General features: G+C 47.4%; 1 long non-coding RNA gene across 1 annotated transcript in view; it reads left to right on the forward strand.

The window, feature by feature from the left end:
* Positions 1 to 5,420: 5,420 nt before the first annotated feature.
* Positions 5,421 to 17,130, forward strand: part of LOC129136154 (uncharacterized) — a 31,011-nt gene continuing 19,301 nt past the window's right edge. Inside the window, exon 1 of the long non-coding RNA XR_008537504.2 lies at positions 5,421 to 5,647. This is a non-coding gene — a long non-coding RNA (uncharacterized LOC129136154). The remainder of the gene's footprint in view (positions 5,648 to 17,130) is intronic.

Genomic DNA, 17,130 nt, shown 5'->3' on the forward strand with positions numbered 1-17,130 from the left:
CCATAAAGTCCTCTTCACTGAAACCATTTAGCATCGTACATCTATCCTACAAGAAGGCATCCTACCAGAGCATTCTATGATGCCCACGCAGAGAACAGTTGCCACAGTAATGGGCAGGAAATATATGGATGGGGACAGCTCCCAGGGATTGCTGGTAAATATTTATAGAATGGAGCAGCTAGCACAGCACAATTGTTGGCTGAATTAATATGGAGAGCTGGAACCTCCAGATAGCATTGAGTGGAGAGGAGGCTGACTGTCAAGCCAGAGCTCCCCTCCAACTCCCGGGGGATGTTTCCTGTGTGACACCAACACAAGAGTGCCCCCTCTTCCAGTTTCATGGTGCCCGGTGAGGAATGGCCCTGCTCCAGCCCAGGAAGAATTCCCACTGCGCCACTATCTCTTGCTGCCAAGAAGTTACCTGTGACTTTCAGCTGAATCTGAGGTCCAACTGAGGTGTTGTGCCCTAGAGAGAACCTACCCTTTAAAGAAGTCACGTGCCTCCCATATCTGTGCAGGGATTGGCCAGCGCTTGTCCATCAGAGCACTGGGAATAGTTGCTCCAGAGGCATGAAACCAGGAAGCCAGGTTTAAGCAAACTTTTAGGCAAAGCTTCCTTAGATGGCTGGCAGTGGATCGTGTTTCACTCTTCTCATAGACATGCTGACTCAGAAGCCTAGAACTGGCAAGGGCTGTGCCATCTACACCACTGGGGTGAGCTCTATCCTCTTCTCCCAGGAGGGGAGGCCCAGGGCTGTCCAGAGTGCCCAAGAAGGGCACAAGATAGTGGAAGAGCTACGAAGGGAAGCTCATCGTCACTCGGTTGGCATCCTTCCCCTCTACAAACTCCACACATGGCCCTACAGGGAAACTGTGCGTGTGGGATGTGTGTGTGTGTATGTTTGGGAGTGTTGTGTATGTTATGTGTTATATATGTGTGTGTCATGTGTATGTGTATTGTGTATATGTGTGTTTGTGTATATGTGTGCATGTATGTGTGGTATGAGTTATGTGTTCATGTGTGTTGTGTGTGTTTGTGTTATGTGTTGAGTGTATATGTGTTTGCATGTGTTTCACCTGTGTTATGTGTGCAGGTGTGTGTTGTAGGCATATGTATTGTGTTGTGTGTGCTGTGTGTGTCGTGTGTTGTGTGTTGCATGTCACATGTATTGTATGTATACATGTGTTGTGTTATATGTGTTTCTGTGTTATGTTTATGTATATTGTTACCTGTATTGTATGCATATGTATGTTGTGTTATGTGTGTTCTGTGTTCTGTGTGTTGTGTATATATGTGTGTTATGTGTATGTGTTGTGTGTTGTGTGTGTGTTGTATGTATATGTATGTTGTGTTGCGTGTAGGTAGTGTGTGTTGTATGTGTCATGTGTGGCACTTGTGTTTATGTATATGTTGTATATAGTGTGTGTGTGTATGTGTACATGCGTGTTTTGTGCATGCGTGTAGTGTTATGTGTGTGGTGTTTGTTCCCATTTGGAAACTCAGGGATAGGAATTGTGCCCTGCCTAGGAAGCTGCTCCAAGCCCACAGAGGGTCCACGACTCTTTCCTCCACCTTAGCCTGTACATTCCTTTGCTCATGCTTAGAATAACAATTACCTGTGTATACATCTGTCTCCACTACCGGACAACAGCCAGCCCTGTGCCAGCCCAGAGAGGGCACTCAAAAAGGCCTGCCAAGATACATCAAGCCACTCCTTCAATTGGCCTTCAAAGCCTGTCATGATTTAGCACGGACTCACTTTTCCACCTTGTCTCCCATTTTCATTACAAACTGTCATGCCAAGCGGAACTCTTTAGTATTCCTTGAGAAGAACCCTCTAATTTGCACCTCTGCCTCTTTGTTAACCCTCCCTTTCTGTTTCCTGAATTCCTCCCAGGTCTCAAAGTCAAGCTTGTGTGCTCCCCATCCATGGGCCCTCTGGGTCTCCTGCCTGACTGCTGTCTCCCTAACCTCCAAATGCCCTCTGTCAACTAGCCTTGGCACCCAGTGAAAACAGTGCCATCTCTTGAGAATCCCTCCTGAATTTTCTAGTATACAGAGTCACAAGTTCCCTTTTTCGTATCAATCACTATTTTCTCCGTCAGGAGCCAGGTCCTTTGTGCCTCTGCCATGCAGTGTCCTGCCTTACCTAATCAGTGAATCCCAAATTGCAGGTTGATTGAGAATCATCCAGGGAGATGGGGAAAATTCTGCCTTCACAAAGTTCCAGGTGAGGCCCAGAAATGTGAATCTGCCCTGCGAGTCCAAGAGACTTTCATGCAAATGGTTCAGGATCTCACTTTGAAAACAGCATCCCAAGTACTGAATAAGTGTTTGCTGATGGACAGATTTATGAGGACCACACCCTCTCTGATTTCCTTTTCAACTTGCTTGCCCAGAGCCCTTCCTTCATGTCTCAGTCAGATCCTTGGAGTCTCATTTCGAGGCAGACGTACTAAAAGCAAATAATGAGAATGTGTTCTGCAGAGACCCTTCCCCTCTGCACAGCTGTCTTGCAGCTCTCTGGGTGGCAGAGGCACCATAGCTGAGAACCTCTCTGTGGGCTGCAATCCTTACCATTGAACATTCTTCTCTGACTCTCAATTCTCTTTCTCCACCTTTCCACAGGCTCCTGTTGTTCAGTCTACAAATATGCCTACAATTTCTACAGCCTCAGTCCAGCTTCAGCCTCAAACTAGCACTTGGCTGCTTTCTTTCTTCCCTGCCTGAGTTTTTGACAGAGTGATCTGAATTCACCTTTCCTCTGCTTCCTTGCCTCCCATCGTGATCTCCCTGAGTCAGATTGGTTCCAAAGCTGTTTTCTCAGAGTTTGTCTGTGGGTTGGTTGCCCCCAGCTGGGAGTACCAAGGCTAAGGGATGATGGTCACAGCAGAGCTGTGCACATGTGTATATTTACCACACCAGTGGCCAGGCAGATGGCTGTAGGGGGTCCAGTTCCAATTACATCACTCAATTATAATGATTCCCCACCAGTGGAACATGAGGCTTCTGAGGAGGGTGTCTCTTTCTAGTTTGTATAAACTGCTGGAAAGGCCCAGGCACAGTGAACTCCAGATCCCCAGTGCCATGACCCCACCCTCTGTCCTCATCAAATGGGAGTTGTCACCAGTGTCTGCCCCCGTCAACACTACATCCTCCTGAGTTTAAGAGTTACAAGTATTCAATAATGTTGGGCTGATTCTTCCCCATCTCTGCTACTGGTTTCTCTCCTTTCTGCTCCCTCAGTTTGGGTCATTCTGAGGGGGTCCCTCCACCTCCCTCTCCTCCTACTGCACGCACTTCCCCTGGGCCCCTTCATCCCAGCCCGTGGCTTCACTCTGCACTGCACATAATGAGTGACATCGTCACCTTTGCATTTCTCCAGCATGAGAGTTACTGTTGACCCTTGTACAATGCGGGAGCTCAGGGGTGCCGACCCTGCGCAGTAAAAAATTCATGTATAAATTTTAACTCCCCAAAAGCTTAACTACTAATGGGGTACAGTTGATCAGAAGCCTTACTGATAACATAAACGTAAATTAACACATATTTTGTATGTTTTGTGTATTATATACTGTGTTCTTATAATAAAGTAATCTAGAGAAAAGAAAATACTACTAAGAAAATCATACGGAAGAGAAAATACATTTTTTATTAAGTGGAAGTGGAGCATTGTAAAGGTCTTCATCCTCATTGTGTTCATGTTGAGTAGGCTGAGGAGGAGGAAGGAGGAGCTGGTCTTGCTGTCTCAGGGGTAGCAGAGGTGAAAAAATAATCCCTATATAAGTGGACCTGGGCAGTTCAAACCCATGTTGCTCAAAGGTCAACTGTACTATGAATATTTCAAAAAAGGTTCTTAGAAATCTAAAACATCAGAGCCAGAAAGCACTTAGAGGTGACTTGGTGAGAACTGCTTTAGTTAAAGATAATAATGAAAGAAAATAATAATGTATAGTATGTTCCATGGACTGTCCTAAGCCCTTTCCATATATTAACTAATTTAATCCTCACACCAACCATCAGAAGAGGTGGTATTATTACCCCTACTTCACATTTGAGGGCCCTGAGGCCCAGAGGGGTTGAAAGGCCATGCCCAAGTTCTCTTAGGGAGTGTGTGGCAGAGCCAGGGTTCACGCCCAGGCAGCCTGGCTCCAGATTACAAGATGTTCAAGGTTAAAATCAAATTAACCACTTGGCGTAATCAAAATCCTACACAGTCCAGCCCCACTCACCTCCCCAGGTATTTGACAGACTGAGCCCAAACCTGCTTTCATCTTACCCACATTGACCTTTGTACTGCATCCCCTCTGGCTGGCCACAGTGCCTTTGCACATGCTGTTCTCTGCTTCAGGCAGTCATCCCCACCCACTTTCTTCTAGTCCACACCATTCGTCCTTCTGGTTTCTGCTGCTGAAGCTTTCCCTACTTTCTTAGGTTAGGGCAAAATTTCCTCTTACAGCCTATAGTACCTTGTAGTTTCATATCTGTTGTGATAATTCAGCTAACATCAGCCTCTCACTACACTAGAAACTGCAGGAGGAAGGAATAAGGTCTGCTTGCTGCTGGCTCTTCCCGGGCTGGCACAGCGCCTGGGCCATTGGTATCTGTGGGGGAAATAACTGGATGGCAGGACCCATGCCACTCCTGAATCCCAACCGGTGTTTTCCTGGGATTCTAGGCTTTTCCCCTCCATTACCGTTGAGGAAAATAGCCCTAGTAACCAGCAAAAAAGCCTGGTATTATATCTCCTGGGTATAGAAAAGACATCAGATGTTTTTCTCTCTGGTCTAAATATCTTTTTATTCTCTCTGTAAATCTAGAAAAGTATTCACATTTCATCAAATTGATTCAGATTGAATCTAAATGAGGGTTAAATATAATTTTCTGAATGCTACCAAGCTATAATTCCTGTGTCTAAATAAAAATAACCAACAGTTTAAAATGAGGTGATGGGTGAGATTTCATTTGGTGGTTTGAAGCCCTCTGAATTTGCTACAGATAATCAGATTTGCCACAGAAAGTATTTGTATGCTTTCTTTACTTGTGCTTAATATTGGCCCACTTTTTTTTTTTTCTTTGAGACAGGGTCTTGCCCAGGCTGGAGTGCAGTGGCACAAAGCTCACTGCAGCCTTGAACCTGTGGGCAAGTGATCCTTCTGCCTCAGCCTCCCAAGTAGCTGGGACTACAGGAATGCACCACCACAACCGGCCTTTTTTTTTTTATTTATAGGGATGGGTCTCACTGTGTTGCCCAGGCTGGCCTCAAACTCCTAGCCTCAAGTGATCTGCCCACCTCAGCCTCCTAAAATGCTGAGATTACAGGCATGAGCCACCATGCCCAGCCTGGCCTGGTTCTTTTACAAAACATTCTAGATGTTTATGACTCACGTGTCTTTGGTACAAAAGAGGGGTGGGGGAAACAGGGTGTGTCCGGAATTGGTGGGTTCTTGGTCTCACTGACTTCAAGAATGAAGCCGCAGACCCTCACGGTGAGTGTTAACAGCTCTTAAGGTGGCGCGTCTGGAGTCTGCCCCTTCTGATGTTCAGATGTGTTCGGAGTTTCTTCCTTCTGGTGGGTTCGTGGTCTCCCTGGCTCAGGAGTGAAGCTGCCTCCCTGGCTCAGGAGTGAAGCTGCAGACCTTCGCGGTGAGTGTTACAGCTCTTAAGGTAGCGTGTCTGGAATTGTTCGTTCCTCCCGGTGGGCTCATGGTCTTGTTGGGCTCAGGAGTGAAGCTACAGATCTTCACGGTGAGTGTTACAGCTCATAAAAGCAGCGTGGACCCAAAGAGTGAGCAATAGCAAGATTTATTGCAAAGAGCGAAAGAACAAAGCTTCCACAATGTGGAAGGGGACCTGAGCGGATTGCCAATGCTGGCTCTGGCAGCCTGCTTTTATTCTCTTATCTGGCCCCACCCACATCCTGCTGATTGGTAGAGCTGAGTGGCCTGTTTTGTCAGGGTGCTGATTGGTGCGTTTACAATCCCTGAGCTAGATACAAAGGTTCTCCACGTCCCCATCAGATTAGTTAGATACAGAGTTTCCACACACAGGTTCTCCAAGGCCCCACCAGAGCAGCTAGAGACAGAGTGTCCATTGGTGCATTCACAAACCTTGAGCTAAACACAGGGTGCTGATTGGTGTGTTTACAAACCTTGAGCTAGATACAGAGTGCCAATTGGTGTATTTACAATCCCTGAGCTAGACATAAAGGTTCTCCACGTCCTCACCAGAGCAGCTAGATACAGAGTGTCGATTGGTGCGCTCACAAACCTTGAGCTAAACACAGGGTGCTGATTGGTGTATTTACAATCCCTGAACTACATGTAAAGACTTTCCACGTCCCCACCAGACTCAGGAGCCCAGCTGGCTTCACCCAGTGGATCCCGCACCAGGGCTGCCGGGGGAACTGCCTGCCAGTCCTGCGCCGTGCGCTCGCATTCCTCAGCCCTTGGGTGGTCGATGGGACTGGGCACCGTGGAGTAGGGGGTGGTGCTCGTCGGGGAGGCTCGGGCCGCACAGGAGCCCATGGAGTGGGTGGGAGGCTCAGGCATGGCGGGCTGCAGGTCCCGAGCCCTGCCCCGTGGGAAGGCAGCTAAGGCCCGGTGAGAAATCGAGCGCAGCGCCGGCGGGCTGGCACTGCTGGGGGACCCAGTACACCCTCCGCAGCCACTGGCCCGGGTGCTAAGCCCCTCACAGCCCGGGGCCCGCAGGGCCGGCCGGCCGCTCCGAGTGCGGGGCCCGTCAAGCCACGCCCACCCAGAACTCCAGCTGGCTCGCAAGCGCTGCGCGCAGCCCCAGTTCCTGCTCGCGCCTCTCCCTCCACACCTCCCTGCAAGCTGAGGGAGCCGGCTCTGGCCTTGGCCAGCCCAGAAAGGCGCTCCCACAGTGCAGCGGCGGGCCGAAGGGCTCCTCGAGTGCCGCCAAAGTGGGAGCCCAGGCAGAGGAGGCTCCGAGAGCGAGCGAGGGCTGTGAGGATTGCCAGCACGCTGTCATCTCTCAAGGGGATATGGGATGAGCCAGATACCCCAAAATATCTTCCTAAACTCCATAGAAGGGAGCAAGGCAGGGCAGAGGGCACCAAGGGAGGTGCCCCGTGAGATTCTGCACAGAAGGTTCGAATGACAGGGCCTTGCTGTGAAAGTCACCGAGTGCGCTTGTTTTTGTTTGGGTGGAAATCACTCAGAATAACATGGCTCGCTGCACTCAGATGCCAGCTCTTGGGATGATATTAAATCTCCCTACTGAATACAAAGTCTCCTGTTAAAAAGCAATCAAAATAATCCTCAGGAACAGGTGGACGATAAATTAATGAGCACAATCTTTTCCTTCAAATTGAGCTGGGGAAGAAATTAATTACTGGGCAAACCAGTAACAAAGAGGGATCCCCGCCTCCTGCAGCCTTGGAGCCCTCTGTGATTTTGTTCTCCTGAAATCTAATTTCCATGAAACACTTCAGGGAAGTGTGTATCGCAGCATAAGAATTTCTTAGCAGGCGTGCTAATATGAACGCCATAATTCTGCAGTAAGGAGATCTCACTCTGCTCGAAAGGCCTGGGACTGACAAGGATGATATTTCAGAGAGGTCTACAGTTCGTTCCCAGACACTGTTAATAACCACCATACAGATTAAATGAGGACTGAGCTGGTGGGACTGGACACCCGGAAGGTGGATATTAATTTTATTTATAGGATAGATATGTACAAACACATAAAATCTTTATTTTCAGTGGCATAACTTCTATATCTGCCTAGAATACAAATACACTTTCCTGGGTGATCCAGCGTCCTTTGCAGAGAGTTTCTAAGGCAGAAGCCTTAGCAATGTCACCCTTGCAGCTATTTATAGGGCCCTGGCACTTGGTGGAAGCTGACTAATGGTGGCATGCCAAATGACACCGAGAACACTGCTGCTGGCCCTAAATCATCCTCTCATGAGTCCACACTCTGTGGCCCTTCTCCTCCCTTCCCAGCCTGGGATGCCACTTCTGTCTGGGGTTGGGCAGACACGGCCAGGACTCAGCCCCTGTTAAGGGGAAGGAGAAGGAGAGTAATGTTTGCCTGAGCCAGGTCCTGTATTAGGCGACTTACATTAAATCCTCTGGGCCACCTGGGAGGTGGGCAATTGGCTTCCTTGGCTTGAGCACGAAGAAAACAAGACTCAGAGGTTACATTTCTTCCCTCTGGGACAGACCACCGAGACCTGGCTAATAGCAGTGGGATATTCCCGACTCGGTGGCCTTCCTTTGTCCCTTACGCTTCTCACTGCTGTTCAGTGAGTAACACTTGATTTTCTTCATCCTGCTTGACTTTCAGTGAGCAGCTGGATCTCAGCTGGGAAGGAAACCTTGGAAGTGCTCCTAGGACCAGGGCTGGAGGAGCCAGCCGGCCCTGCCCTCCCTGTGGGAGACGCTGACCTCCACCTAACCTCCCTTTCTGTTTCTAGCCTGTAAAATGAGGGCGTGAATGCCTAGTTTCCCAGGCTGGTGTGAGGAATCGATGGGACAACTCAGTAAACGGCTGACCCCTGCCTGGCACGGAGGTAGTGACAATCCCTGCCAGGGTGGCCCGAGTGTCCTGGTGCTGGCCCCGCCACTGCCTCTTAGATGTTCTTTCATCTTGGACGTCTGAGAGGCAGTGAAATCGCCTCATTTCTCTGAGCCTCAGTTTCCTCATCTGTGATGTGACAATCATATCCTCCCATGACTTTACGTATAAATCAGTGAAAATGATAGGTTATTAATTTTTAATTTGAAAAACAGAAATTTTTACAAATGCAAGCCCCATTCTACAATAATGGGCCACATGGGACTCAAAAGTGATGGGACCCACCCTTAGACCCATTAGGTTGGCTATTATAATAAACAAAACAAAATAGAAAACAACAAGTGTTGGTGAGGATATGGAGAAACTGGAACCTTTGTACCCCGTTGGTGGGAATGCAAAATGGTGCAGCCATTGTGGAAAGTCACATGGTGGTTTCTCAAAAAATTAAGAATAGAATTGCCATGTGAGTAAATTCCACTTCGGAGGACACACCTGAAAGAATTGAAAGCAGGGTGTCAAAGAGATACTTGTGCACCCATGTTCACAGCAGCACTATTCACAATAGTGAAAGGAAGGAGTAACCTACGTGTCCACTGGTGAAAGAAGGAACAGACAATACGTGCTCCACATACAATGGAACATTATTCAGCCTTAAAAAGAAGGAGATTCTGGCTGGGCGCGGTGGCTCACGCCTGTAATCCGAGCACTTTGGGAGGCTGTGGCAGGCAGATCCCCTGAGGTCAGGAGTTCCAAATCAGCCTGGCCAACATGGCAAAACCCCATCTCTACTAAAAATACAAAAATTAGCTGGGCATGGTGGCACACACTTGTAGTCCCAGCCACTCGGTAGGCTGAGGCAGGAGAATAGCTTCAACCTGGGAGGCAGAGGTTGCAGTGAACAGAGATCATGCCATTGCACTCCAGCCTGGGCAACAGAGTGAGACTCTGTTTATAAAAAAAAAAAAGAAAAAAGAAAAAGAAAAAGAAAAGAAGAAGATTCCTGCAACATGGATGAAACCTCAGGACATCACGCTCAGTGAAATCAGCCAGTCACATAAGAACAAGTAACAGTATGATTTCACTTATATGAGGTACCCAGAGAGTCAAATTCATAGAGACAGAAAGTGGAATCGTGGCTGCCAGGGTTGTGGGAGGGAGAATGTGGAGTTCGTGTTTAAGGAGTACAGAGTTTCAGTTTGGGACAATGACAGAGTTCTGGAAGATGGATGTGGTGAAGGCTGTGTAACAACGAGAAAGTACTTAATGTCACTGGACTTAAAAAAATGGTTAAAATGGTAAATTGGTAAAATGGTTAAAAAAAAAGAGGAGGGTTTTTAAAATGTTTCCCTTCCCACTCTGCCTTTGCCTGCTTCTCTCAGGCAGGGCCAGCTTAGCCATGAGAAGCTGACCCCTTCAACATCGACTGTCTTGTTTTAGACAAGAAGACTCAGAGAATAAGCAGGCTTTGTCTAGGCAGTTTACAGCGGTGGGAGGGAAATGAGCTCAGGGCGGGCTTGCCTGAGCTGGAGTCCCTGGCCTGGCCTTCCTCAGCAAGCCTCAGCTTTCTCCCCGTTACACTGGGGGTGATGATAATGACACATCTCAGAGGTGGTGAGGTTTGAATGAGCGAACACACAAAACGTCCCACAGCCTGTGGCATGCATAAGCAACTCAATAAGTCTTAGCTATTAGTATTTTACATGTAAAAAGAGAGAAGGAAGGAACCACTTCTATTATTCCAGCTTACATGGAAAATAAAGTGGGCTGTGCAAGCAGCTTAATGCAGCTGCTGGCAAAATTTGGTTTGCCCTTCCAAAGTCAGCCCAGAGAGTCTGCTGGGGCACTCTCTGTGTAGCTGGTGGGACCTTTATATGCACAGGATGGTCCACTGCACCCCAGATGCCCCTTTCCCAAAGGGAGCCTCTGGAGCCTGCCTTACCTGGGAGGGAAAGACAGAGGAAGAATTATCTCTTCTCCCTGCCCCGTTAGTCTCGGGAAACTTCACAAGCTTGTGACAACCTGCTCCCCTTTCACCTCCCATTCCTCCTTGCCTGCCACAGGGGAAGATGAACTGAACTCAACAAATGACTGTTCATGGCACAAAACCTAATGTATTGCTGGGGCCATATTCATGGCACCAGCATAATGACAGCCTCAGATCTAATCACATAAATATGAACGTTGAGATTTGGACAAATCATGACCTCGTTGCCATGTTCCATCGCTAAATCCGGAAGGAAGTGTTCTACACTATAACTGTGTAGGAAGCCGGGGTAAAACACCAAAGATCATTTAAACTGAGATGAAGCTGGCAGAAGCTTCTTAATGCCGCACGCGGTTGAGAGGTAGAGACTCAAATCACCCTTTAGGAGCTGATAGTGCCTGTGTTCTAAGAAACCCACCCTACATGAACAAGTGACCATTAACCAGAAGTCAGAATCTGAGAGCTGGGTCTGGGGAAGCAGATGTGAGGGGTGACGAAGTGGGGTTGTCACTCTGCAGCCCTTGCTGATTTGATTAAAAAAAAAAAAAAAGAGTTTCAAGTGTATGTTTGGGTGGAGATGAAAATGTTCCTTCACAAACAGCTGTTCCAACAAATCAGAAACCAAAGCTGGGGGCCTGGAGTGACCCCAGCTGAGCTGATTCATCCTAGACTGCCCTGATGGTCTATATGTGGAGTTATCTAAGACAAAACAGCCGGGACGTTGGCTGATGAAGAAGTGACCATTCGGCTGGAGACAGAGTCAACGCTTTCTCTAAAGCAAGAGCGCATCCCTTAATCTCCTGCTAAATACTGTAAGGAGACATCAGCATAAGATCGGGGTTGAAGGCAGAGGCCCCTAGGTTAAAATCCTGCCTCTACCATTGGCTAGTTTATAACCTTGGGCAAATTTCTTAACCCCTGGAACCTCAGTTGGCTCATCTGGAAAATGGAGATGATATCTCTTTCTTACATGATAAAATGAGATAATTTTATGAAGTATCTAGCCCGATACCCAGGCTGAATCTGTCCTGGAGAAAGACGATTCTATGGCAGGACCTGGGAGGCTGTGGCCAGCAGATCTGTGCACCATTCCAATCTTCGCGACCCACTCTTCCTCCAGCCGCTACTGTGCAAGCTTCAACCGGCTTCCAGCAGGTGTAAATAGGTGGCCCACATGGCCTATCTTGCCCAGGGCTGCTTTGAGGTGAGAAGTGGAGTGACCCAGGGAACCTCCTCTACACGCACGCGTGCACACACACACACACACACACAAGCACAGGAGGTTGCAGCCCCTGGTCAGTGTCAGCCTCCCGTGGGAACGCAGCCTTAGCTGCCCATAGCTGTGGCATATGGAGACTGTGTCCCCATGTGGCTTTCTCTCCTTCTCTTCTTCCCGGTCAGGCCCCCTCTCTGGCTCTGCTCCCTGGGATCACAGCTTGTACTGTGATAAGATTTAGTCCCAGGCTCTGCTTTCCAGGTGCCAGGCTGAGACATGGGATGAGTGGGGCAAGGGGAAACATTCCCCTTCTTTTGGAGTTCCATGGCTACTACTAGACTTGGAAGGGCTCCAACGTGCTGGGACCCTCTAGGTGATGAAGGGAGGCTGCTCCTTAACCCTTGGAGGCCCTCAGAGCTTGGCAGGGCGGGGAAGAGAAGTCTCTGGTGGTTGCCATGCCTAGAAGCTCTTCATTCACCCCTAATATCCTGCTAAGTATTGTAAGGAGGCATCAGCGGAAGATTGAGGTTGAGGGCAGACGACCCTGGGTTAAAATCCTGCCTCTACCATTGGCTAGTTTATAACCTGGGGCAAATTTCTTAACCACCAGAAGCTTGGTGGGCTCATCTGGAAAACGGAGGTGATGTTCCTTTATTACAAGATAAAATGAGATAATTTTATGAAATATCTAGCCTGATACCGAGGAACTGCTTAAGAAGTGGTTATTGTTATGGCATTCTCTTTGACCTTGGCTTGTCTGTGTTACAGAGACTTAGTGAGTGAGTATTAGATGTTGATGCTTCCTTTATTCTAGAAAATAACCTGAACAAGTAAGGCTCCAACACCATTGTTCTTGGAGAAAGCTGTAAAGTAACCATTGATCTAAAGAAAGATATTTTAGACTCAGAAACCAAGTAAGTTGTTTTGCTTTTATCTATCTTTGCAATACAAATGGTTGGGCTTGGTGAAGTCAGGCTGTTTTCTGTATAGTTCTGTCTTGGGCCTGTGTGGTCAGGGGAGGACAGCACAGGGGAGATACGTGGACGAGAAGGTGCTGGAGGAAAGAGCGAGAAGCACAGCAAACAGAAAAGGCAGCAGGAGATAGCCTGGAGCTTGGGGACAGTACCACTGCCACTGAGGACACCCATGAGGCACTAAGGGCTGGAGGAAGATGAAAGGGAGTGCTGGGCCTGATCGCTCTTAGAATTGTGTCCATGTACACGTGACATCATCATTTGTCACCAGTAACACAAGTCTGAGGATTTAATTCACCATCAGTGGCCAATGCAGCAAAGGGCCTGGGTGGCTGGACACCCCCAGGCTGGCTATGTAAGAATTCCTCAAACAAGGCCTGCTTCTGACAGCCACACGCAGATGAAAGAGGCACCAGATGCGGAGGAAGGGCCTGCTGCGGGTGACATTTCAAAAACAAGGATACTTTTGATATTTCAGACTTTAAAACAAAGACCTTTCTACAGTGTTTATTTTTGTTATAAATCGAATGTGTACTCACGTTAGAGATGAGAAAAGCATCTGAGGACAGAAAGACCCCCTGCTCTCTCGCTTTCCAGATACGACGTCTTCATAGCTCCTTCCCATTCATCTCCTTCATGCACATTGAAACTCTTTTTGAGGAGATTGGGATCGTCTTATATAAAGAGATTTTTATGATGGGCTTTTTTATTTATTATTATTATACTTTTAGTTCTGAGATACATGTGCAGAATGTGCCGTGGTGGTTTGCTGCACCCTATGATGGCTTTGGTTTAAAGACAGTGTTTGCCCTGTTGCCCAGGCCGGAGAGCAGGGGTGTGATCATAGCTCCCTGTAATCTTGAATTCCTGGGCTCAAGCAGTCCTCTCACCTCAGCCTCCCAAGTAGATGGGACTACAGGTGCGCACTGGCTAATTTTTCTATTTTTTTTTTTTAGAGACAGGGTCTCACTATGTTGCCCCAGCTCATCTCAAACTCTTGGGCTCAAGAGATCCTCCTACCTCAGCCTCCCAAAGTGCTGGAATTATAGGTGTGAGCCACCACGTCCATCTGATGGGCTTTTTAAGAGCGAATATTTCTCTTTTTACTAAAAATTCTCTTTTTTTAAGTTTCAATGGCTATATGTCATTCTGCTTTATGGCTCAGCATCCATTTTTAAATTAATCCCCTATTGTGGACCATTTTGGCTTTTTCCAATTTTTGTAATAATTAACACTCCAATGACTACTAAATTCTTTACCTTCATCTCTGGTTGTTCCCTTAGAATAGCTTCCTTGAAGTAGAATTGCTGGGACAGGTACATAAATATGGTAAAGCCTCCTACCTCAAACTATCAGACTGCTGTCCCGGGGGGACTTCATCCATTTTATGCCCACCATCTCTGCTATCACTTATGTTACCTTGTGTCAAAATTAATATGCTATGAGTTGTTTGATAGGGGTGGGGACAACTTTTATTGCCTTGCCGGTGGGCTTAGGACTGTCTGAGTAAGACTCCATTAAGGGCTAAGCTAAATGAACTCAAAATGCCCACCCTGGCCCCATTAGCAATGGGCCTTCCCACCACCCAGGAGCCAGGGGTGGGCAGGAATGGTTTCCATGTGAAGGGTTTTCTCTGCTTCCTGGTCTGCAAACCCTAAGAACCTCCAGAGTGGGTGTGTAATAGGAAAACACAAACCGTTTTCTCCACTCTCCACACTTCCAGAGCCCTTCAATTCTGACACCACAGTCAACACAGAACACTTCGGTGACTCAGATGTGTGGGTTTTGTTTTTTTCCCCGACTGACCAGTTCTCCAGCAGGGTGTCTTACAATTCAATTTAATTCTGGCTCGATCTGAAGTCAGCACAGATCCCACAGGTTCAGGACTCAGTCCCACAAGCCTGCCCCTAACTTCAGACTCCAACTGCAAGGAGAGGGTCTCCAGGCTACCCGCGACACTAGTCTAACTTGACTACAAATGGAGGTTCTCACAACCTTTTTCTCGGGTTTGATCCTTTCCTAGAGGGGCTCACAGAACTCAGGAAAACAGTTTGTTCTCTAGGTTACCTGTTTATTACAAAGGATACAACTCAGGAACAGCCAGATGGAAGGGATGCCCAGGGCAAGGTCTGGAGGAAGCTGCTCGGGGCCACCATGTCTCCCCAGGGTGCACCACCCTCCCTGCACCCCCCTGTGCTCACCAACCCAGAAGCTGTCAGCACAATGTCCATTGGGGTTTTTAATGGAGGTTTTCATGGTGGCCAGCAGAGTAAATACAGGCTGAGTATCCCTAATCCAAAAGTCTGAAATCCAAATGTTCCAAAATTCTGAACTTCTTGAGTGTCAATATGACACTCAAAGGAAATGCTTATTGGAAAATTTCAGATTTTGGATTTTCAGATTAGAAATCTTTAACTGGTAAGTATAATACAGACGTTTCAAAATCTGAAGAAAAAAAAATCTGAAATCTGAAATCTGAAACAGTGCTGGTCCCAAGCATTTTGGATAAGGGATACTCAACCTGTATATATATTTTTTCTTTTTTTTTTTTTTCCTTTTCCTGAGATGGAGTCTTACTCTGTCACCCAGGCTGGAGAGCAGTGGCACGATCTTGGCTGACTGCAACCTCCACCTCCCAGGTTCAAGCAATTCTCCTGCCTCAGCCTCCTGAGTAGCTGAGATTACAGGCACACACCACCACGCCTGGCTAATTTTTGTATTTTAAGTAGAGACAGGGTTTCACTGTGTTAGTCAGACTGGTCTCAAACTCCTGACTTCAGGTGATTCACCCACCTCAGCCTCCCAAAGTGCTGGGATTACAGGTGTGAGCCACCACACCCGGCCTGTATTTCTTATTCTACCACAAAACCACCATGGGGCTGCTCAGGTTGGGGAACAAGGAAAAAGCCTAGCTCATGCCAGACAGTCTGATACACCTGGCTCTTCCAGGTCCCAGGTGTCTGCTTGATTTTCAGTGCTAAACCGAGCTTCTGCGTCGGAGGCACCTTCCCTCCCAGTTTCACGCACCAGCAGGGCCCTTTTGAGCACTGAAGCTGGGCTAAGGGGAGGGGCTGGGGGCTCCTCTGTGAGAGCCTGGGCTGCTGAGCAGCTGTGGGCCTTGCAAGGCCCCTCCCTCCCCAGAGCTGTGCCTTCTCCTGCACGCTCATGTCCAGAGGGGACTGGCAGGACCAGTGGACCAGCAATGTCCAAGAGAAATTTTGAAGGAAATTAAAACCATGGCTTGCAAGCAAAATAGAATGAACATGTAGGGGAAAAACATAATTTCTTTGCCTTTTTAGATTCTTAGTGGAGACACTCTCTTGAAAACGAAAGTCAGATTAACAAAAGAGAAAAGCAGAAGTTTACTAACCTTGCTGTACCCATCACACGGGAGAGGCCTTAGTTCAAAAGGATTTCCCTCTCAAGGCAGTGGCTTTGGGGTCTTGCACTAAAGAACCAAAAATCCTATGTAGTGACAAGACAAGAAAGAGAGTATCTTCAGGCTTCCAAAAGGTGGGAAAATGAGGGAAAGTAAACTAATGGGAAGAGTGAAGTCCACTCCTGGGTCCTCTGGCACTGCTGTCTCTGAGCTCTGTTTCTGAGCTGAAAAAGATAGGAGGGCAGAGAATATTCCTGTGTTTTAACTTTAACTAAAATGCCCAGTATTTTAGAGAGGAATATTTTGATTTCCTTCAAATGCAAGCTCTTGATTTTATTCAGCTGATCACTTAAGGAGAGAGCCAGAGAGTCAATAATGCTAGTCAAATGGCATTTGATGCACTGGGATTTATGTAGCCCACTGGGAAAGGCACACTGAAATCGATTTTTCAATGTTTGTGACAAAGCCGGTTCATGTCCTACAGGGCAATAAATCGGTGGATTATCTTTTCACTAGATGGGAATCATTTGCATCTCTACTGGACAAACATCTACAATATAACATGGAATGCCATAGAATCTGAGTCCTCAATAGTAAATGGCAGTCAAACAACGGCCCATCCTCCTGAAAAGTAGATCATCCTTGGGCAAGCCTGTGAAGCAAAGCTCCTGTATGACTCTGGAAACACATTCTTTCATCCCCTTGGTTTTATTTCCAGATTTTGGATTCTTCTGGTCAACAGCACAAGCTTATAACACCCCTGCAAAAGCCACCCAAGTCACACATTCAGCTGTGGCTGCTCCACAGGGACAGGCATCTTTGCACATAAAATATCCCTAGAACTTGGAGGAAAACAGTTGCCATGCCAGTGGGGATTCTTCCCTGAATCTGTCTTAAGTGAGATACTTGTGCTCTCAAAATATTTTTGCTACATTTATGTGTCTTGTATCTCTAACTATGTTGCAAACTTTTTGATGGCAGGGTCCATGTCTTCTCAATCCATAGACATCTAGAAATATAGATCCTTTGAGA

This window comes from Pan troglodytes, chromosome 1 (assembly GCF_028858775.2).
Source record: "Pan troglodytes isolate AG18354 chromosome 1, NHGRI_mPanTro3-v2.0_pri, whole genome shotgun sequence".
In the NCBI taxonomy this organism is placed as follows: Eukaryota; Metazoa; Chordata; class Mammalia; order Primates; family Hominidae; genus Pan; species Pan troglodytes.